The 23,705-nt window shown below is 38.3% G+C and overlaps 1 pseudogene; it reads left to right on the forward strand.

The window, feature by feature from the left end:
* Positions 1-7,839: 7,839 nt before the first annotated feature.
* Positions 7,840-7,936, forward strand: LOC115211369 (annotated as a pseudogene).
* The last annotated feature ends 15,769 nt before the right edge of the window (positions 7,937-23,705 follow it).

Genomic DNA, 23,705 nt, shown 5'->3' on the forward strand with positions numbered 1-23,705 from the left:
ATCTGATTGCGACTCAATGGCTTGTGTACACCCTTAGACGTCAAATGGACCATCATGAAAGACACATTCTCAAAACTGTGATGGTCTTTGGGTGTGTTTCTAGTGAAATGGAAGCCATACCACACCATATCTTTGAACAGGGTCTCAGGCTCAATTCAGGCAACTATATGATGCTGCTTGAGATTGCGTTCAAACCCTGACTGGGGAGTATTGCTGTTAGATGACTATATACGTGGAAGCAGGTTTCGGATCCTTATATCACATCAGGAAAGAGTCACAAGTGATTGTTGGAGAAATACTACGCCTACTACAGCTCCAACTCCTAGTTTCCTAATCCCCTCGATTGTAATCCTTCAACTGCTAAATGTGTTTGAGAGAAAATATCAACCGCTCGGCCTAGAACAGCAATACCGACCTGGTGGTCAAGATCATGAAGGTGTTTGAAGATAATTCCAGAGAAGAAATGAGGAACGTATGCACCAGGTTTAGGAGCTGTTTTGAAGCTGTGATGGACGCTGAGGACAGCTACTTTATGTCAACTGTTACTTCCAAGCCATAATGTAGTTGATGTATTTTGATTTTGTAAAAGTTCAATTATCTTTGCATGAGATATAGTGCTTTTCTTTAATTTAATCCATCAATTTTAAAACAAACACCTCATACACATACACTCACGTCCACACCCAAACTCACATATAATACCCTAGAAAGAGAAGGTGATTAAATAACAAAATCAAATTGCAATTATATATCTATGCCCAAGTCACACACACATACACACGCACAAACACACACACACACACACACACACACATACACACAAACCACACACACGCATAGAATATCAAGGGTTTAGTTCGCTGGTGATCTAAACGAATAGGTACATTGGGTAAGTACTATAACTGGCCATCCGTTAGGCTCCAAGTTCACATCTGAGGCTGGAGATAGGGATCCGTATAAGGCTTCCGTGATTGCAAACCAAATACTCTGAAATGCTCGTATTGGAGCTTCCGGTCGCGAATGCCAAGCAGTACAGCATGTTGTTTCCAAAGTTCTGACAATGAATTGCGTCATGGTGCTGTTTTTTTCATAGACGGTGTCCAACTGCCCCTACTATGCTGTGTAGTCGACAAAATCCAAAACAAACAATGTGCATACGTGAAATGAAGTATAAATTAAATACAATTGATCCATCTCCCGTGCATGCATGTATATTTATATACACACATGCGTGTGTTTGTGTGTATATTATATATAGTATATATATATATATATATATATATATGTACATATATATATATATATATGTACATATATATATATATTATATATGTATATATATATATATATTATATATGTATATATATAATATATATATATATATATGTATATATATATATATATATGTACATATATATATATATATATATATATATATATATATGTACATATATATATATATAAATCCTTAAATCCTTAAAAATGTTTTAGCCCGAAGGCCGCGGCCATGCTGGGGCACCACCGCTGAATGAGCGACACTAGTTTGTGAATCCACCTCTGATACGTGGCACTTGATCAACAAGGGAGTTCGATGCTGCTGCCCGCATCCGTGTCTCCTGTCGTGAGGTAGGTTCATCTGGGACTCCCAACAAGAAGAGATCCAGTTTAGTTTTAAAGAAACCCACATCCACACCATGTAAGTCTCTCAGGCATTTAGGGAGGATGTTAAAGAGCTGTGGTCCTCTGAAACCCAAGCTGTTGCAGTATCTGGACCTGTATTTTGATGGTGATGTTGGAATCCTTGGCACCACGCAGCGGCGCCCCGTTCTGCGGTTGGAGTAACTTTGAATGCCAAAGTTTGGGACAAAACCCTCCAGGATTTTCCAGATGTATATCACTGCATATCTCTCCCGCCTCCGCTCCAGGGAGAAGAGGTTTAATACCTTCAGTCTTTCCCAGTAGCTGACATTTTGCATTGAGACGATTTTCTTTGTGTAGCTTCTCTGAGTTGCTTCGAGTTCTGCTGTTTGTTTTATATTGTGTGGTGACCAAAGTTGGGAGCAGTAGTCCAAGCGGCTGAGGACAAATGTTTTCCATAGGACCATCAGTGTCTCCTTCTCTCTTGTTCTGAAAGTTCGGAGAATCCATCCAGCTAGCCGTCTGCATTTTATCACCAGATTAGCAATATGCATTTGGAAAGATGCATCATTGCTCATGTCAATGCCCAGGTCACGCACTGATTTTGACTCAAGGATTGCAATTCTTCCTGGATATATGTACATATATATATGCACAAAGATTAGTAAGATGTTTAATCTATTAATCTATCTAACACCCTAATTTGTAGACAAAACGTTTTCAAGAAGTTTCAGGCTTCCAATGCAAAAGAACAACAGTAAGCTAAAAATGAATAGAATACCGGAAGAAATCAGGCGACCAAATTTGTGAAAGCAATGCAATGGCAGTGTTAAGATATAATTATTTTGCCAGAGTGAGTGAACGAAGATTTCGTATCAACATTTTAGTATTTTTGCGTATTTTCAAGGAAATAAACAAACCATGTTCATCTAAACCAAACTTAAAATTTTAACTAGTCAAAATAGGTCTACTTACGAAATGCCTGAGTAACTGTTCCCTGGCAAACAATTTAATAAGGTTTTATGGAGTAAAAGAAAGAGGAAGAAACACGTGAAAGTAAGAGATGTATTTGTAGCGGAAAGGAGAGGCATTAGAAATGTATATGTATATCAAAAGTTAAGTATGAAACCGTTGAAGAACTATGTTTACTACAGAGAGGTATAAAATCGAAAATGCGAGTGGGTTATTTGATTAGCGGAGAGAGAGAGAGAGAGAGAGAGAGAGAGAGAGAGAGAGAGAGAGAGAGAGAGAGAGAGAGAGGGAGAGAGAGATGGGAGAGAGAGTTAGACGAGAAAGGTTATGCATTGGAAAAAACAGAGAAGGATAGGCACACTTTATCGGTGAAGGAAATAAAGATGATTAAACCAAATGAAAAAGAATGAATATTCGTATAATACGTACAGGTATCTATACGTAGATTTCCCCCTAAAATATATTTTTATGTGCACAGATACACTCACGCATGGAAGTACATATGCACGTAAGCCACAAAAAATTTGGAATGCAAAGATGTTTTGTACGAAAATAATACAAACACTTTATTTATGTGTATCGGGTGTTTTCTTTCGAAATTAATATTTTAATCCTATTATATATCCCTATACATAACACCCGTCCATTGACATGCACGCCTGTGCGAATGTGTTCGTGTGTATATGTTAGTATATGTATGTGTGCTTTTGTGCGTGCGTGTGTATGTCGGTGTGCGTGTGTGCTTGTGTATACATAAATAAACGTGAGGCTTTGTGTGTATTTCTAAAATCCTAGTTGCCCAATTTGAAAAATTCAGATCCAAAATAGTCGAAAGAGGTAGTTTTACACTCGGACGCTGTGCGAAATCGAAAAGCAACTACTACTACTACTACACTACTACTACTACTGCTACTGCTGCTGCTGCTGCTACTACTACTACTACTACTACTACTACTACTACTACTACTACTACTACTACTACCACCACCACCATCAGAGAAAAATGGTAAACAAGACAAGTAACGCAAAGAAAGACCCAATGTCAGTTGTCGGCTGTCTATCTACTCCTCATTTCGAGCATTCAACGACATATGGTACATAATAAACAAACAAAAAACACGAATTAGAGGTGAAAACAAACAAACAGTACTTATTAGATTGATGCTTATGAAAATTGGAAGAAATCTGTAACGTTTCGAGCATATGAACAAACGTGTTTCATCGCCTGCTGAAATGACTGGAGGAGGTAGTGATCATAGGGCATTGACATGATCGTGTGAGTACAATTTTACGTATTTGGAGGCTTCTAGTGGATGGCGGTGGAAAGAGAATAGTGGTTTATGGCAGCGGACGCATCTGGGAAAATATAACCGTAACAACTTCAGAGAGTGATTTGAAAACTCAACTGCAAACGAAAAGGATGTTACTGACAGAACGATTTCGGTCAATCGAAAGAGAAGATTAGAAGTCCTAGGCTGAGTATCAGGATGTGAATCAAGGAAAACTTTAAAGGCAATGATGTCCTCAGTATGAGGGATAACATGATAGAGCATCTTGATGACGGAGGGAGCCTCAGGAGAAAACGAGAAAGATTGGAAAAGACGAAGAGCGTGGTTGTTGTCTTGAAAGTATAAAGAGTGGGAAACCGCTATGGGTGTTTGTACACGGTTGAGGTACTTAGAAATTAATTGCGGAGAGCAGTTATAGGCAGAGACAGTGAAGCTGCTCGGGTTGTTGGGTTTATGGAAATCAAGAAGGAAGCAAACTGTATGGGGTGCATTGGTTCCGCAAAATGGGGTTGGCTTGGAGTTGGTGCTGGGTAGTAGGGAAGAGAAAATAAGTTCTTGGATGGTGGAAGAAAAGATTTTTGGTAGTGAGGCGGGGGTTTCGAACGGTAGAGGACGATAGAAAGCGGCGTCTAGAAGTTGACAGAGTGCCTCAGCCTTGTGAATCCCAAGTTTGCACTTAAATCTCTTTCGCTATTTCACTTCATATGTGTCTGTGTACACACACACAAACACAAACACACGCACACTAACCGCTTCTCAAACATACAGAAAAATACATACATACACACATATATCGAAGAGATGAGAGAGAAGAGGAAGGAGAGAGAGAGAGAGATAGGGAAGGGCGTTTTATTCTTTACGTATAACAATGAAACGGAGTGAGAGATATAGACATATGAATATAAATAGATATTCGGATGCTCTTATATCCACACCATTAAAGTATATTAGACAAGAATTACATTTCCTGCTGAGGTTACATAGTGCATATAACATGCCTCTAATCAAATGGAATATAAGTACAAAGAGGAGCGACATTTTATTATTTTACATACATACACGCACATGCACGTGCGCGAGCGCACACACACAAAAATTGAATGCAATTTGATATGTATACGCATCCAGAATATACAGGAAAATTTGGCGGCAGATCGAAGTAGCTAGAGAAATATTTAATTTCCTTCTTCGGCCATTTTGGTACATCAATCGTAAGCAAGTCCTGATTCAAGACGTATTATACGTTTCTTGGAAGAAAGAAAAATGTAACTTAATATAGCATTAAAGTGGAATGTGTTTTAGTAGATGTTTCCGTACATAAACAACATTTTTTTATCTTTTATGCACCAGGGGTATATATTGGTTCCTAGCAATTTCTTTTTCTTATAAATTCAATAGATAGTTTCGTGATCCGACAAAATAAGAGAAGGCTTCCAAATAAGTATTCTATCAATCTATCTATCTATCTATCTATCTATCTATCTATCTATCTATCTATCTATCTATCTATCTATCTATCTATCTATCTATCTATCTATCTATCTATCTATCTATGTAAATGGACATCTATCGAGACCCTTCGACATTGCACGTTCGGTCCGTCAGGGATGCCCCCTCTCGGCGCTTCTATACGTATTGACTCTTGAGCCACTACTGCGGAAGCTGGCGACTCTGAGGGGCATCCCGCGAGAATTAGGATCCGGGACGAGCGTGTCTGCATACGCGGACGATGTCACCGTCATAGTGTCAAGCCACGAGCACATCGAGCGGGTCGGCGAGACACTGAAAGACTACGAAGCGGTGACAGGAGCAAAAATCAACCGGGAAAAGTCAGTGGGCTTGCGGCTCGGCACCTGGAGAAGCAAGCCCATGCCGTCCACCAGTACCTCCGTCGTGGGACGCTGGACAGACGGCCAGGTTGAGTTGCTCGGGGTCTGGTTCGGTCCGGACCTCCAAATGGAGAAGAACTGGAACGAGATAACGAGTAGGGTGGTCACTCTCGCCCAGCAATGGGCCGAGAGGAAACTGTCCCTAAAAGGTCGGGCGGAGGTGGTGAACGCGTACATCGCGTCCATCATCTACTACCGCCTGACCGTCGTACCTTGTCCCGACCCTACCATCACCAAACTAGAACGCATCCTCTTCCGCTTCTTGTGGAAAGGATGCGTCCCGATGGTCAGGCGATCCATTTGCTGTCAACACCCGTTAAAAGGAGGGCTGGGCATGCCGTGGTTGATGATGCGCAGACACGCGCTGAGACTGCGACATCTCCGGCTCTATGTAGACGACGGTGAACAGGTGTGGTCGCCGTTTGTGAGGCACGCATTCCCGCAACTCGTCTCCATGACCGAACTACAGTCGTGGATCAAAAAGAGGCCGAAGAAGGGCGAATGGCACCGCGAGTGTCGCGTTGCTCTCAAGCAACTCTGCCGTCCCGGGTCGACCTTGAGTGACTTCAACACAACCAAAGCATTCTATAAGGGATTAGTGGAGGGGAGGTACGACGACGAGCTCGGGGCAAACCTGGGCGTCGACGAGGAATACCTGACCCGCCTGTTTCAAACGACTTTCGGCCCGGGACCTATGGACAACTTCCAGAGATCCCTGGCCTGGCGGTGCTACCGAGAAGCGCTACCCGTTCGGGATAAGCTCTATAGGCATGGCTCGAGAAACACGGGGCCGACCTGCCCGAGATGCGGGCAGAGCTACGAAACCGCTCTGCACGCAATCGTGCAGTGTCCAGCAATTTCCCACCTGTGGGCTTATGTCGAACGACTGCTGTCACGTGTGGGACGTGTCGGTTTATCAGCCGAGTCTATCGTTAATATCGTCACGCCTCCTTCCTTCAAACGTGAAGGAAGAGCTATTTTTATCATACTTGTGGCTATGGCGAAAGAATGTATCTGGTGGACGCGTCTGAAAGGATTAGAGACAAACACTTTCCTCTCTGGTCAATCTCTCATCAACTTCTTCAAGTATCACTTGAAGAAAAAAGTGAGAGTAGAGAGGCAAGTTTTGTCTAGTGAATGTTTTAAAAAAAGATGGGTGAATGTAGCAAGGATGGCACGTATGAATGACGAAGCCACCTTGACTATGATTCTATGAACCGTAAAAATTAATACAGAGAGTTGCTTATTTGCAAAAAAAAAAAAGAAATATAACATGTGACTTCATTGACCGAGGTTACCGTGGTCTTTTCCGTAGGCTTTTCTTTCCACGGGTAAACCTCACCTGTCCTCCCCTTTACACTTCATATTGACATTTCTGTGATAACGATCCCTATTGATCAATTTTTTTCCTCTCCCCCTTTTTTTTTAACCCCCCTTTTTTTGTCCTCTTTCTCTCCTTTTACGATCCCTTTTGATCGACCCCCCCTTTTTTATTTTATTTTATTTATTTTACTTTTTTTTAATTTTTTTTTTATTTATTTATTTATTATTTATTTTTTTTTTTAAACCTTCAAAAGAAAAGCTCTACCTTGTAATTTGTTCTATCTGTGTGCAGCCCTGTGTGGCTAATAAAGAAACATATCTATGTATCTATCTATCTATCTATCTATCTATCTATCTATCTATCTATCTATCTATCTATCTATCTATCTATCTATCCATCTATCTATCTATCTATCTATCTATCTATCTATCGATTAATGGATCTGTCAGTCTGTCTTTCTGTTTGTCTATAAGCATAGTCTTTTATTCTTTTATTCTTTTAATTGTTTCAGTTATTTGACTTCGGCCATGCTGGAGCACGCATATTATTCGGTGTGTGTGTGTGTATTATATGCACACACAAACATGCACACGCATACTCATACACACACACGAAGAAACACATGCACAAATACACAAACACAGACGCACGCACAAATATACCCAAACACACATACCATGCACGCACACACGCATGCGGGCATGCGCGCACTCATACGCGCGCGCGTGCACATGTGTATATGCTAAAATTGAAATGATACAGCCGATATTAGCATGGTCTCTGTGAAGGATGACATGAAAATACATGAGGCGTTCCCTATCTAATATATTAAAAGGAAAGTTGTCTGTGTGTGTGTGGTGTATGAACCACTTCTACTAATTTGACATGCGTATTCTTTTTGACTTAGGATGCTTTTTCTTACAAGTTTTTCCTCGAAATTTCGCACCCCCAACATAAATAGACTACTCTAAACTCGACAATTCACCTAGGATTTGGCTTGAGCCAGTGAAAAAACGTGACACACACACACACACACACACACACCCAGCAGGAGAAAATCAATACTCTGCTTCCTCAGCTGTGGCGAACTCTTATCGACTGCTTGCACAGTACTGCCAGTAGTGTTCCTTTGCGAGTTACGATTTGCCTCTGCTTTCACGTGAGCGCTCTTTTTCATAATTATTCCAACCTAAACTTGCCTCTTCAAAACTGTTACACAAAATTAAAAATCCTTAATTCGGTCTGTTTGATTAACATTTTTGCCAAGTACATTTTACTATTCTTTGGGTACTACACATTCACCACATTTTCCGCAGGACATTTTGTATTGCGTTAACTGATAATTTTCCACCATGAATCGGCGCAAAAGATCCAATATATGTATTTGTATATTTATATATTTGAAATTTTTATATCCGTTTTATAAATGTAGAAGAATATTTGTATATATTTGATTTTGAGTGTGGTTATTAATTATGCTCCTCTAGTTTCTGCTTGCATTACCTCCATTGAGATTATAATGCGTTATATATATATATATATATATATATATATTTGTATATATACACACCTATTGCAGGCACTAGCATAACGAGAACAATCGATATGTTTGGTGTATCAAGAATTACGAAAGTAATGACCGCCTTTGAGAAAGAGGGAAAAACCTCCTCGTCAAAATAAAACTCGGGCAGAAAACCAAAACTTTAATTCTGGACCATCGGAGTCTTGCGTGAATTTTTAGAAAGGATCACAAAAGTACAGCTTCCAAAATTACTGCAGAGTTTAATGACCACCTTGAGAACCCAGTTTTTACAATACTGTTCATCGGGAGCTGCATAAACCCGAATTTCACGGGAGGGCTGCTATCAGAAAACCATTAATTTCAAAAACAAACATTGCAAAGCATTTAGAGTGGAGTAAAAACCTACGGAATTCGTCCCTAGAGCAGTGTATGAATGTTATTTTCTCGGATGAGTCATCCTTTACCTTATTTCCTACCACCGGCCCAGTATACCTATGGAGACCGGCACTAAAATCATTTGACCCAGACTGCCTTGTTCCAACTGGAGGGGGATCTGTAATGATCTGGTGGGTATATCTTGGAAATCCGCTGGACCAATGGTTTCTCTTCATGGCAGAATTAATAACCAAAGGCGGTCCTACCCCACATTAAAATAAATTTGTTTGATATTTAAGGTGTTTCCATTATTTTGTCCAACCCCTGTATATATACATATAATTATATATACATGTAAATATATATATATCAGAGTAAAAAAACATTTTGAAATCTTTACTACAAGGCGCCTAGTCAATAGACTATATATTATTCATATAATTACAGTGTACATTTAAACACATAAGAAGTAACCATGAGGTATCATATGATGGTTACCTCTTATGTGTTTAAATGTACATTGTATTGTGTATATATATATATATATATATACTGTTACTACTAAGAATAATATTCCACTTCTTTCGGAATTTTTCTCAATTCATATATATCGTATAACTAGCAGTTGTAAATATTATGAAATAAAATGTTTAGGTCAGTAAAACACATATTATATGTATATGTATATACACATACATATATACATACATCCATATATATATATATATATATATATATATATATATATGGATGTATGTATATATGTATGTGTATATACATATACATATACATATGTGTTTTACTGACCTAAACATTTTATTTCATAATATTTACAACTGCTAGTTATACGATATATATGAATTGAAGAAAAAATTCCGAAAAGAAGTGGAATATTATTCTTAGTAGTAACAGGAATGACTTTTCGTTGATGTTGAACGCTGAAAACTGTCTCATAATTTGTAAGACTTGGAAAGCATTGGAACATATATAGCTTCCAGCTGTAACAAAAAAAATTCACCACAACAGATTTGAATCTGAATCCTTTTCATTAACTTTATCCAGAAATTCTTAAATATTCTGGTGGAAAATTAAACTTTTCCTTGAGGCTAGTTAGCCTGCCACTTGCTGACGTCACAAATAATTGGCAAAATGTTGCAAAATATAGTATTTCTCTTTGTCGTCCACAACCGTTTTCATCTTATTTTGTGAAATATAGTAATTCTTCCAGTCAACAATACCGTATTGTTATTCCAAATATGCAGTTTCCAATTTCTAACATAGGTGACCATACAATAGAAGGGTGTTTGTAGTAAGACAAACGAATAAAATTTTGAATAAACGCAAACTTTTCAATGAAAGGGATAGCATAATCCAATAAATATATACTATGGAAGACTATCGCCAACGACCGCATAGTGTGACTGCGTGTCATCGTCAATGGAACGAAAAATAGCAGACATAAAGAGGCAGAGATCAGATGTCAAAGACGCGAAAACCACCTCGCACTTCCTCGCTCCCCGCTAACGCTCCCCTCTAACGCTCCCCTGTGATGAATGGCCCCGGCTCACGTCTCGGCACCTATCAGGGTGAAGAGTCTCAATCACTCGCTACAGATTATTTACTCGAATACGAGTTAATGTCGACGAGACGACTATGTTGTATGAACTTCATAAAGAACAAAATATTGGACAGTTCAATGCAGTTCATAAATTTGAAATATATAATTGTATGAAATAGCTGTTAACAGAAACTGCAAAGGTTTCTGATTTATGCACAAGGCCATCAGTTTTTTAGGAGGGAAGTAGTCACTCTCAATAGCCTGTACTTGAATGTTAGTACTTATGTCTTCAACATGCAAACACAAATACGAACATAAATTAATGTTTATTCTGGTCAAGGATATAGAAGCCACAGTGTTCCAAATTCCTTTCCAATGAAATGTAGAAAATCCCTTATAAACATATGCCTTTCCAAACACAGAGTTGCTTAAGCGTAAGAAGGAACTTCTACACGATTAATAGATCTGCTAGAAATATCAAATTATACCCTACCGTTTTGACGAAGGCAAAGAAACCTTTGGCAGTTGAGTTTCCGCATAAAGCTAAAACATGAGGATAAAATCACGTTTGATACACTTTTGAAGATATATTTGTTCGCTCGGGGTAAACATGCATAAAACATGAATCTTACGAGTATAGCATAGATCTGCATTAAATGTGGAGCAATTAAGGATACCGTTATCTGCTTCAACTTAATTGCAGAATGTTCTTTTTTCCCATGTAAATCCCAAAGTAAAACAGTGGATTGTACAGAGTATTTGGTTATTTGGATAACTGTATGTATGTACACACACATGCACACAAGTATAAACAAAAGGGTTTACATTAGGGAAACTGAAATAGGGAGGATTATCATTTAAATCCATAACCTCACCTCGCAAAGAGAGAAGCGCACCCATTTTAGTGGTAGATCTAATATACTGCCTTGATGAACACTGGCACCTAATCATCATGTGCCCTCTGTAGAGGTTTATCTGTTGCAGGTATTAGAACTGGATCCCACATACAGCATGTGAAGTGTTTCGTTCAAACAACTGACGTATCGGTATCGTCGGCGAGAGAGAGAGAGAGAGAGAGAGAGAGAGAGAGAGAGAGAGAGAGAGAGAGAGAGAGAGAGATTGAGAGAGAGAGAGAGAGATCGTTCGCATTTGAGATCAAAGTCATTGACATTTCTTTTTCTCGTTGTCAAACGTGAATGGTGTATTCCCCACATAATCATATTTTATCGTGAGGACTCATACTTAGTATGAAATTTTACGTACTGCTTTGACAACTCAAGAATAATACCCCATTATCACTTTACATCTATAAGTGTACCAAATCACGTCTTGAAATTTCAAGTCTATGAAAGATTAGCAGTTGTTTACAAATGTGAGAAAGTCTCCACGTAACGATGTTCTTCAAGAGATACAAAAGAACCGACACAGTTAGGCACAGATGTCATGGCAGAAGATATAACTAGAATGCGAAAACCAGATCCACAAGGCATCCCATCCAAAACTTTGACAATTCACTTTATTCTTTACTGCGGACTGGTATTCCAGCTATCGACCTGGAAAGCAATATTGATATCTGAGGGTCTTTAATTCAAAATGCAAGGAACCAGTACATAAAGCAAGATATATCTGAGAAACTAATTGCTCATAAATTTTGACTCAACGTAACAGCATTTCTTTTACCCAATGTGCTAAGGTTATTCTGGAGAATACAAGTATACATTCCTTACGATTTGTAAGCCTTTTATTGTGAATTGTATTTTTGAGGATTAACGTAAGACTGAATCACTGAATGGATAATATATGTTTATACAGTACAAAGGGAATTTAGATACAAAGGATACATGAAAGGGAATTCCTAATTCAAATGGGGATGTATACTTTCTCCTTTTCTTTTACTTTTGTTTCTCCTTTTACTCCATTTCATTATTTCACACTTTACCAATTTCCAGTTTTACATTCTACTCTTATTTGCATGAGATTTTTCATTCAATCAAAATATATCAAACAGAATTCCTAATACGATTGTTCCATTGTTCCACGTGTAGCGGTGTTTGGTTGGATGGATGATGGTATGTTATTTTAATACAACATTTCATGTTTGTCGGAGTGAGCGGCATGGATCATGGAGAACATAACACGTTCCGAAAGCCTTGTAAAGTGTGACAATAAGATCTAAAGTTGTCGACCACATGGGAAGATATATATTAGTTTCTAGGAGAAAAGTGCGAGATAGGTAGATGGATTGATAGATTGATAAATGTAGAAAGCAAAGTAGGAGATTTTTTTGTTCTGTATGTGCCATTCGTGCTGTTTAGATACACGACAACTAACGATCAAAGAAAAAAAATCACAAATGCTCTTGAGAGACAAAAAATATATAATCCTAAGAAGTGAAGATACTAACGTGCTGTCCTTATTTCATATAGGCACACAGTAAATTCAGATATGCTAAGACTTGCGCCCATGGTCATTAGCGTTGGAAGAAATTCACAGAATTTGTAAATGAAACCACATGGTCAGGTTCTTCTCTAATTTAAAAGTAAATGACAACAGTCATCAAAATATTTGGTCTCTCCTGCAGCTATGATAAAGTTGATGAAATAGAATGTGTTGCAATTCAGGTGTCTTCTGAAGCGTATTACTGGTATAAGTGTTGAAAAATATTTTGAGCTCGTAAAAGTCAGAAGCACGTGACACAAGAAAATGCCATCAGCACTGCTTCTCTTCTGAGTCATTTGATAAATTACAAAATAATTTGTATTTTTTTTTTGTGGTGGGGGGGGGGAATAAATGAGCATTGTATAGTGGCGTTCATGTTATTTCTAAGAAGATTGAATGTGTTAATGTATGTTAATAGAAATATTTATTAGTTAAATTGGATCACAACTATGTCATATACATACACACACACATAGACACATACATATATATAAATACACACACACACACACACACACACACACACACACACACACACACACATATATATATATATATATATATATATATATATATATAAAACTTATAAACAGGGTGGCGCATTACCAACCAAAACCCAATAACAAAAACGAATATAGGCCAGCACTGTTTATGCTAAAATAAGAGTTAAATTAACTCTAAAGCCACAAGTCATTCTAACTCAATGGTTGACAAAGAGAGGTAAGATCCTATCGTATGAAGCTGGATCACTATTTCGAATCTTGGTGTTGACACCTTAATTCTCATCAGCGGCTTTTAACGCCTAGGGTTTAACTAAACTTCTCCTATCAATCATATAAGAAAGACCTTTTAAATCATATGCTGATTTTCCAAACGGTGAATGTGCAGACAAGTAAGAAAACGGGTGGCCCATTAGCAATCAGAACCCAAGAAAAATCAGCTTTTGATTTAAACGGCCTTTCTTATATGATTGATAGAGAAAGTTGAGTTTAAACCTAAGCGTTAAAAGCCATTGATGAGAATTAAGGTGTCACTGCCAAGATTCGAAATCCCGATCTGACTTCATACGATAGGGACTTACCTCCAATTTGCCAATCATTGCGTTAAAATGATTTGTGGCTTTAGAGTTAACTTAACTATTATTTTAGCATAAACGGTGCTGGCTAGCACCCTCCGTCACGCACACACTAAAAATTAATATAAGCAGTTTTGTGAAATCTATGTATAATACCTATTTCTTTACTACCCACAAGGAGCTAAACACAGAGGGAACGAAGAAGGATACATAAACGGATCAAGTCGATTATATCGACCCAGTGCGTAACTGGTACTTATTTAATCGACCCCAAAAGGATGAAAGGCAAAGTCGACCTCGGCGGAATTTGAACTCAGAACGTAACGACAGACGAAATACCTATTTTTTTATTACCCACAAGGGGCTACACACCGAGGAGTCAAACAAGGACAGACATAGGTATTAATTCGATTATATCGACCCCAGTGCGTAACCAGTACTTATTTAATCGACCCCGAAAGGATGACAGGCAAAGTCGACCTCGGCGGAATTTGAACTCAGAACATAACAGCAGACGAACTACGGCTACGCATTTCGCCCGGCGTGCTAACATTTCTGCCAGCTCGCCGCCTTAAGTCGATTATATCGACCCCAGTGCGTAACTAGTACTTATTTAATCGACCCCAAAAAGATAAAAGGCAAAGTCGACCTCGGCGGAATTTGAACTCAGAAAGTAACGACAGACGAAATACCGCTAATCATTTCGTACGGCGTGTTAACGTTTCTGCCAGCCGCAATCTATGTGTAATACCGTAAGGGAAAAAATTAATCGTCACTAAGAGTGCTTAAAGTTGCCGAAATACCTAATTGTTACTCTTTTATATTTACACACAGACATGCACACACAGACACGCAAATGTGAATTCATATATACATACATGCATACGCGTGTATGTATATATGTGTGAACAACGCATTTGCTTACTTCAAAGAGAGTAACAATCTAATAGAAGTGAAATGAATTATATCATGGTTCAATACTAAGTCGTAAGTAGCTCAATTCCCCTTTACGGTACTTGCATTGTTGTCGCGTATGTAAACCCAGGACCTGCAAAAGGAGGAGACAAAGAAGTGTCTAACGTATTCCTAGAAACTCTCGCGCTGTCCGTCTGCCTATTATTCTCTTTATCTCTGTCTCTCTCACTCTCTCTTTCTTCACAAACACACTCACACACACACATACATATACAACGCGAGGACGTGGTACAAGTACTGTATTACTGGACGCTCAGGAAAGGAAAGAAGAGAAAGAGGATATCCCGTTTCGAGCGGAGCTCTTCATCAGAAATATAGAAAATGGTCCAAAGAAGGGAAAACAGAGAAAGAAAATCGCCAACAGGACACACACGGTCGCACACACACACACACACACATATGTATTAGCACATGTAAATATGTGTGTGTGTGTTGGGGGCATATATACACGTATATGTGTATATACACATGCGCAGGCGTGGTTGTATGGTAAAAATTTTGCTTCCCAAACACAGGTTTGTGTGTGTACGTGCGTATATGTGTGTGCATGTGTGTGTGTGTGCGTTTGTGTGTGTGCGTGTGTGTGTGTGTTTGTCTTCGTATCAATAACTTAATGGTTCGGCAAAGGAGGCCTTCAGAATAGGTACCAGGTTTAAAATATTAGTACAGGGGTCGATTACCATTGCTAAAATTCTTCAAGGCAGAACACTAGCATGGCAGCAGTCTAGTGACTAGAACAAATTAAAGATACAAACATATACATACATATACACACAACACACAAATATATAGTGATAGAAACATAGATAGATAGATAGATAGATAAATGCATACATACATACCTGTGTATAAATAAATGAATTTGTTCATTTATATCTAAGTGTTTCTGTGTGTGTGTGTGTGTGTGTGTGTATAAAATTGCCAACCAAGTGTGGCATCATATACAGGACAGTGCTATTGACGTTTATAGCCCCAGGAAGACATCTCTTCCAGCTGGCTAACGACACACATTCTGTGTCCGATTTGTATTTTCGAGGAAAGGTCATCACTCTCATCTCAAGCCTTACGTGATGCACATGGACTCGAGTTTGTGGGTGGTTACCCGTCCTCAACGTGTGTTATTCGCCAGTTAGTGATAAAACTTACTCCACTCGCAAAATGCTATATGCATTTTCTAGTGACAAAAGCTACAATACTAAAATACTAGTATACTAAAATACTAACGGGACACGGCTAGCCTGCTGGAAGAGATGTTTTCCTGAGGCTATAAACGTTAGTAGCACTGTCCGTATGGGACGCCACACTTGGCAATTATGTTACGATTCTGTATTGCTAGTGTTTATATCTCGCTTAGAGATTTAATATATTCTTACACACACACACACACACACACACACACACACACACATATATATATATACATGCATACATACATATACACACAGACACATAGAAGAATCTGTATGTCTACGATCTATCTATCTATCTATTCTATTCTATCGATCTACACGTGTGTGTATGTTTTTCTTCCTTTGTGTCTGTGTGTGTGTGTGTGTGTGTGTGTGTGTATGTGTGAGTGAGTGTGTGTGTGTGTGTGTGTGTGTGTGTTTATTACTCAAAATCGCACATAACCAGAATGAAATAAAAAATCTTCAAAAACTAAAAGAAACAATTTACTTGATAACGGTTTAGCAACGGAGCCGGAAGCGCACATACACACACACACACACACTCAGACGTGAACGCATGCGCACACACACGCACCTACATATTCGTATAAAAATGTTTGATATTTCAGTTAATTTACACAAATCTAACTCTGGAATTGACAAATCTGTCTCAATATAGTAAGGTGGTGTTCATTAAATAACTATTTATTATCAAGTGTTTCGTAACGAATGATTAATAAAAATTATAAATACAAGATTATTCATCCGTCTATTTTTACCATTGTAAATATTAGCACTGTAGTAAAGCTTATGACATTATTAAATGGAAAAAAAATGATGTTTCAAGTGTTTATTTAAATAGAAGCATAGAAGCAATGAAAGAAAAGAGAAAGCCAGACATAAGAAAATAAGTCAGGAGGAGAGCAAAAATATGATTTGTGTGTATCTATCTATCTATCTATCCATCTATCTATCTATCTATCTATCTATCTATCTATCTATCTATCTATCTATCTATCTATCTATCTATCTATCTATCTAACTATCTATCTATCTATCTATCTATCTATCTGTCTTCCTTGCTAGCTAGCAAGCTATACATATATGCATACATGTATACATATATTTAGATATAGATGTATATGTATACACACACACACACATATATATAAATATATTTGGTTATTAATATACGTGTATGTATGTGTGGAATCATCACTTATCATCTGTTCCAATATTGTTCTAACCATTCGCTTCGTTTGTGTTTTTCGAATCGATTTTTGGCTACGATTTCTTTCTTCCTCTTTTCAGAAAAAAATTTTCTTCCCATCTGTATACTGACACCTGCCCTGGGTTAGCTAGCATATGTTACAAGAGTCTATCCGAGAACCGTGGTACAGCAATAACCTTGCTGTGTTTCAGAATGCGCAGTAAAACCGAGGGTGAGAGTTCTCTAGCTATTGTCAGAGTGTTCTTCTGGAAGAAGGAAAATCTGATGTAAAACCTGAGGTTTCACGTAGTCAGTACTAATTTCCTTTCTTCTTCTCACTAGATACTAGTCATAGAGACTCAGAGAGTGGCACTCATTTTGTTCAAACATTTATTGCTACCATCCTACGGCATACACATATATCTTTATAGTGATTTTAGTTGTCATTTCATGTAGTGAGATTTCTGCGACAATAGCAAAAAATGTGGTGACATGTGAAGTCCTAACCAGTTGCTACAACAATCACCTGTCACCTATGTTTCAGCCCATACAGATGTGCAATGGGACTACATAATCATCTGCGATATCATGAACAGAAAGACAAATGGCACTGACAAGAAAGTAACAAATCTGTGAAGCAGGTGCAGTCACCATGTACTTATACATTCATACGTACACAGACACACACGAAAACACACGCACACACATGCACACACACGCACACTCACGTAGTTGTGCGGGACTACGATGCCCTCTAGCGAAAAAGGACTGGATCACTACACATAAATAGTAGCGGTCTGAGTAAGTGAAGTAGTTCGTGCTAGTTCCAACTCTTGTGAACTCCCTTTTGATTGGTTAACTTCTTGAATTGTTGCACCGACAGTCAAATTGTTATTGTGTTTAACTGTTTTGTGTCTAACGACACATTGTTTTACTGCTTGTTGAGACTTGTTTGACGCTTTCCCCCTTTCTTGAAAGGGGAAGCGCGGTAATGGAGGCGAGCTATGGAATTGTTGGTTCCTTAGACGACAACAAGTCTGAGGAGGAATTGTTAAGAGTCTGAAATTGATAGATGAGGCGATGGAAATGAAGAACTTTGCTGAAAAGGAGCGGAAAGGCGTAAAATTGTCCCCTCCCATTGAGACAACGGATGAAATGAAAAAAAGAACCGTACTGTACAAAACATACAGTTTTAACTTACTACGAATAGAGGCCACAACCAAATCACAAGCTGAAAGGCATTGAGGCCAATATGGAAGAAGTAAATTACTTCACCAGAGGAAGGACAGATGCAATGGTAGAGGTGCAGTTTGTGTCGGAGGCTATGGCCAGGCAGCATGACGTGACTTCCTTCAAAACGGACTAGGTGGTCCTTCTGGCCATATACCTGGAAAGGCGCGCTTCTAGGGTAATGATAGAGGAGATCCCTCCCGAGGTGGATGTGGCCTGTCTGGTAGCCGCCATCCTGTTGGGAATGGATATGATAATTCAGGCCACCCCGAAGATTTGGAGAGCATGGTGTGTGTACCCCCACCATTACTTGACTACCGATGTTGCTGTGTTTACGTTCCCATAACTTAGCGGTTCCGCAAATGTAACAGATAGAATAAGTACTAGGCCCACAAAGAATAAATCCTGTGGTCGTTTTCTTCGATCAAAGGTTTGCTCCAGCATGACCACAGTCACATGACTGAAACACGTAAAGCAAAAAAAAAATTTATGCCATTTTATTCCGGAGCAAGACCGAGTACCTCTGCTTGTTAAAGTTAAAGTATGTGCTAAGTCCCGTTCTGGAATGACGTGTTTTTTCTACTGTTACGATATGTACTTGTGTTGTTTTATTACTCTGTTGTAGGCTTTGCCGTCTAGGGCTGTCTATTTTTTTTTTTAACTGATTCTGCGTTATATGACGCATTGCCTGCTTCCGCAGGGTTTACATTTTATTCCCCTTTCTAAAGAATGAGTTGTTCTGAAGTATGGATTCCGAGGAATGCCAATACGATTCTTTGGACCACTTTGTGGAGTGTTCGCCTGATCGGGTAGCGTTGGAAAGTTATGATAAAGGTAAGATAAAATTCTAGATGAAGTCTTCATTCAGTAACAATATTGAGAAAGGTTTCGCGTCCACTACCAAGCAGACAAATGAAGGAATGCACTTCTCGCCAGAATTTAAGTAAACGTTGCTTAATGAGGTACATAAGGAGAATTCTAACGTGAGGTTGACTCTACGAGAAACTATCGTGGAAGATGTAAGGAAGAAAGCTACAATTTATAGAACCATGGCACTGGCAATAGGAAGGATAGAAATGACACCCAGGGATGCCATCGAGAGGTGCTTGAAACTAATATGGCGGCATATAAAATATAACAACAGAGAAAAGCGTTTTGGCACTCTAGAGGCGAAGTTCGCTTCCGAAAAGGAAGCAATAGAATACTCAATGAATATTTTAAAGTCGGAAGAACTAGTATTGCTCCCGACTTAACTTGGAAGAAGGACCTCCACAATTAAAATAGAGGAGGTCCCTCCAGAAGTCTCCGATGCATGGCTTATAGCAACCATATTGTTCAATCAAAAATATTAGGTCTATCTCATTTCAACTTCCAGAACTCAAGTGCAAAACTGGGAGGATCGTGGCCTGGAATTGTCAAAAATATATTGAAGAAATTCCAGAATATATTATATTGAAATTGAGACAAAAATAAGGGTTATCGTAGAGGTAAAAGCTCAAAGTGCTTCGGGTGCGGGCAGAAGGGCCGTATAAATGGTAAGTGCCTACACGGCATGCAGCCGGGGGCGCACACTCCATCCAGCAAACCAGCACAAACGAAAGAACCAATTAGCATCGTAAAGGATAATCCACTGACCTACAAATATAGATAAATATAGGTATAAGTAAATTCAACGCCGGCCGAAAGCAGCGACAAATGGACAGAAGTAAAGAGAAAAAAAAAAGAAAAAGACACTCTTCCTCACGCTTATTTTAATGTTAAAAAAAACAGTAGACAGCGCACACACACAGCGTTGACACAGTAAACATAGACAATATAAAAACTCACACACTCCACTCACAAGACACCAACAATTTGTTCGCTAGATAGGTATAATCCATGTTCACAGGAGATATTACCTCCATCATCACCCGAAAAAAACCAACCCAGATACTCAATTGCACATATTAAACCCTCCCCATCTGAATACAAGAACGAACTATCAGGATAAATTAAAAAGTAATTTAGAACAAGTGTTACAAGCCCTTCAAGAATAAGTATGAATAAGAACGCTGTGTTTGAGCTATTAAATGTAATGGGCGGTAAATTTAGCAATGTTTCAAGGCATAAAATGAAAGGTTTTAGTTATTTGAAGTTTTTCATGGATTTGTTAGAACGTTGTTCGAAGCTTACTTTTTACATGTTTTAATTGTATTTTACCACAGGAAAAACTAATCTGGATAAGATTCAGTGATGATGCGAGATTGGTGGGGTTCCCCTGTATCTATCACTCCGTTTTTCCCTCTTTTTACATCATCCAGTTTTATATCTGCTTTTTGTTTCGACCCCCATCTTTTATTGTTTCCATGTCCTTGTGCTGTCCTATCTTTATTTGAGTCTAAGTGGTTAATCAAAAATAAAGTTCGTGCTAGTCCCACATTTCGTATGTTGATACTTGAATGTTGGAGTTAAATGTTTACAGTTGGTGTTAGCATGTTGGATTGTTGGTTTTGAAAAGATTGTTGTTACTTTACGTGTGGTTACTGCCGTTTGTTTCACTTATACTGTTATTACATTGTTGCAGTTTATTCGTTTATCCATAAGCGAACACACACACACACACAAATATAAGTGAAAAACGATACATTGGATAATAAACTCCTAAAATGCAGAATGGGCATGGCTAGAGTGACTTCAGCGTAGCTTTGCTCGGTTACTATTGCCATGGGCTAAATAGTAATAACAATGAATGAAATAAATAATTCAATTCGACTGTATAGGTTATGAATGCAGGCCAATGTATTGAGGTGGACATTGATTTCCGTAACAGTAGTTGTTGATGTAGTAGTTACTGAAGCTGTAGGTAAATCTGATGGGAAAGTACTTCAGTAGTAGTAGTAGTAGTAGTAGTAGTAGTAGTAGCAGCGCAGCAGCAGCAGCAGCAGCAGTAGTAGTAGTAAGTCTGGCTGATGAGAAAGTACTTCAGTTGTAGTTGACAGCTGAGATTTTAATTTAGTTGGCTAACTGCCAGCAAGGTGTCACCGAAATATCCAAAAAATCCCAATGAATCGATAAACGAGGCCTTAGGTTCTTAACCTGAAAGTTAGCTCCTGCTGTGAAATGTCTCAGAGGTTATAACTATATCCAGTCTCACAGACATAATACATAAAATTTAAAAAGTTATACGTCTGAAGATTAGTTAGCAATTTTTTTCTTATTGGTTTCGTTTGTGCTTTTGGCTTGATTTTTCTTTTCCCGTTTTTAATTTTTTCTTCTCGTCTGTATATTGGCACGAAAATAAATTTCAAATTCTCTATGTTGATTGTTGCCTAAAAGGATATATATATACATATATACTCTTATGCATACATACATACATATATATATATATTATATATATATATATATATATATATGTATTTAAGTATATATATATATATATATATTTAAGTATATTTCATTTATATATATATATATATATATATATATATATATATATATATATATATATATATATATATATATAATATATATATATATATATACACACTTATATAATACATATATATGTATGTATATATGCTCGTTATCTTTTTGTTAATTTCTTTCTTTATTTCATTTTCTGTTCAGACAGTAAATACTAGTGGAGGAGGAGGATTCAGAAGAAGAAATTAATTCTTTCTACAGTATATCGTTGTAAAATCGTATGATTACAGCAAGATTAATTTCTTGGTAGGTTCTAAACCTGCATTTTGGATTGAATGCGGCTTATGTTTCAGGAACATAAATACATTATAATACCACATTATACATAATGTATTATTTATTTTTCAGTGCAGGCTATGTACAGGAACACGTTATTATTTAACCAGTTAGTGAAGAACATGTACCACGAAAGTGCTATTGTTTAGCATAATAACGGTTTCACATTTTGGCGCCAAGCCAGCATTTCAATGGTGCGTTAAGTAGATTATATCGATGCCAGGGCATTTATTTAATCGCCCCCGAACAAATGAAAGGCAAAGTCGACCTAAGCAAAATTTGAACTCAGAACATAAGTTCGGACGAAGTGCCGCTAAGCATTTGGCCCTGTGTGGTAACGTTTCTGCCAGCTCGCTTCCTTGAAAAGCACTGCAGTATTAATAGAATCATTACCGCGCCGTTGAGTGTGCGTAAGTTATTTTTACAGTTGTAATTTTGCGTCAGTGTTTGTTTTAACACTTTGTAAATTGTTTTTCTTCTGTTTTTCAGCGGTTTTGCTGGTGGTGCTTTCTCTACGCTTTATGAAGGGTTAGCCAGGATAATGGCAAAAAGTGAAATGTGTTACTCGGACTTTAGTGGTACTGAGTTGTCTTTTTCAGAGGAAGAACTGATAATGGCGGTTAAAAAAGGTGGACAGCGAATTAGGTAAAAAGAACTTTGCAAAAGTGACAAAAGAAAAAAAGAAGAGGTGGACTTATCAAATATTGACAAAGACAGTAAAATGGCGCACAGAGAGGAGCGTGACGTTACGTTGTCAATACCCCAGATGATATTAGAGATGGAAAAAAGATGTTGGTGTATAAGGCATACTCGATAAACGAAAGAAGACCGGTACATGTGAAAGAGGAGGAAATTGCAAAGGCTTTATGCGCGGTAATGAAAGAGATAAAATATTTAGGAAGGGGAAATTCATACGGAACTATTGTCCCTTTTAGGACAGAGGAAGTGGCAAGGCAACAGGCAGTGACTACGGCGAGAACAGATAAAGTGATTCTCCTACCCACTTATCTTGAAAGAAAGACTTCCAAGATTAGGGTAGAAGGAAACCCGCCACATACAGATGTGGCTTGGGTTACGGCAGCGGTCTTACTCGGAAATAAAGAGGAGGTGGCCGTCACCTAGGCCAGAGAAATAGAAGGAACAAAATGGATGAGCAAGACACTAGACCTAATAGTTCAAGCGGAAGTGTTAAGGCTGAAAGGACTTGTAGAAACGGTGTCGATCGGAGAGACGATTCTAAGAGTGTGGATGGAGGGAAGAGTCCCTTGTTGTTTTAAATGTGGCCAGATGGGCCACATT

Source organism: Octopus sinensis, linkage group LG4 (genome assembly GCF_006345805.1).
Source record: "Octopus sinensis linkage group LG4, ASM634580v1, whole genome shotgun sequence".
In the NCBI taxonomy this organism is placed as follows: Eukaryota; Metazoa; Mollusca; class Cephalopoda; order Octopoda; family Octopodidae; genus Octopus; species Octopus sinensis.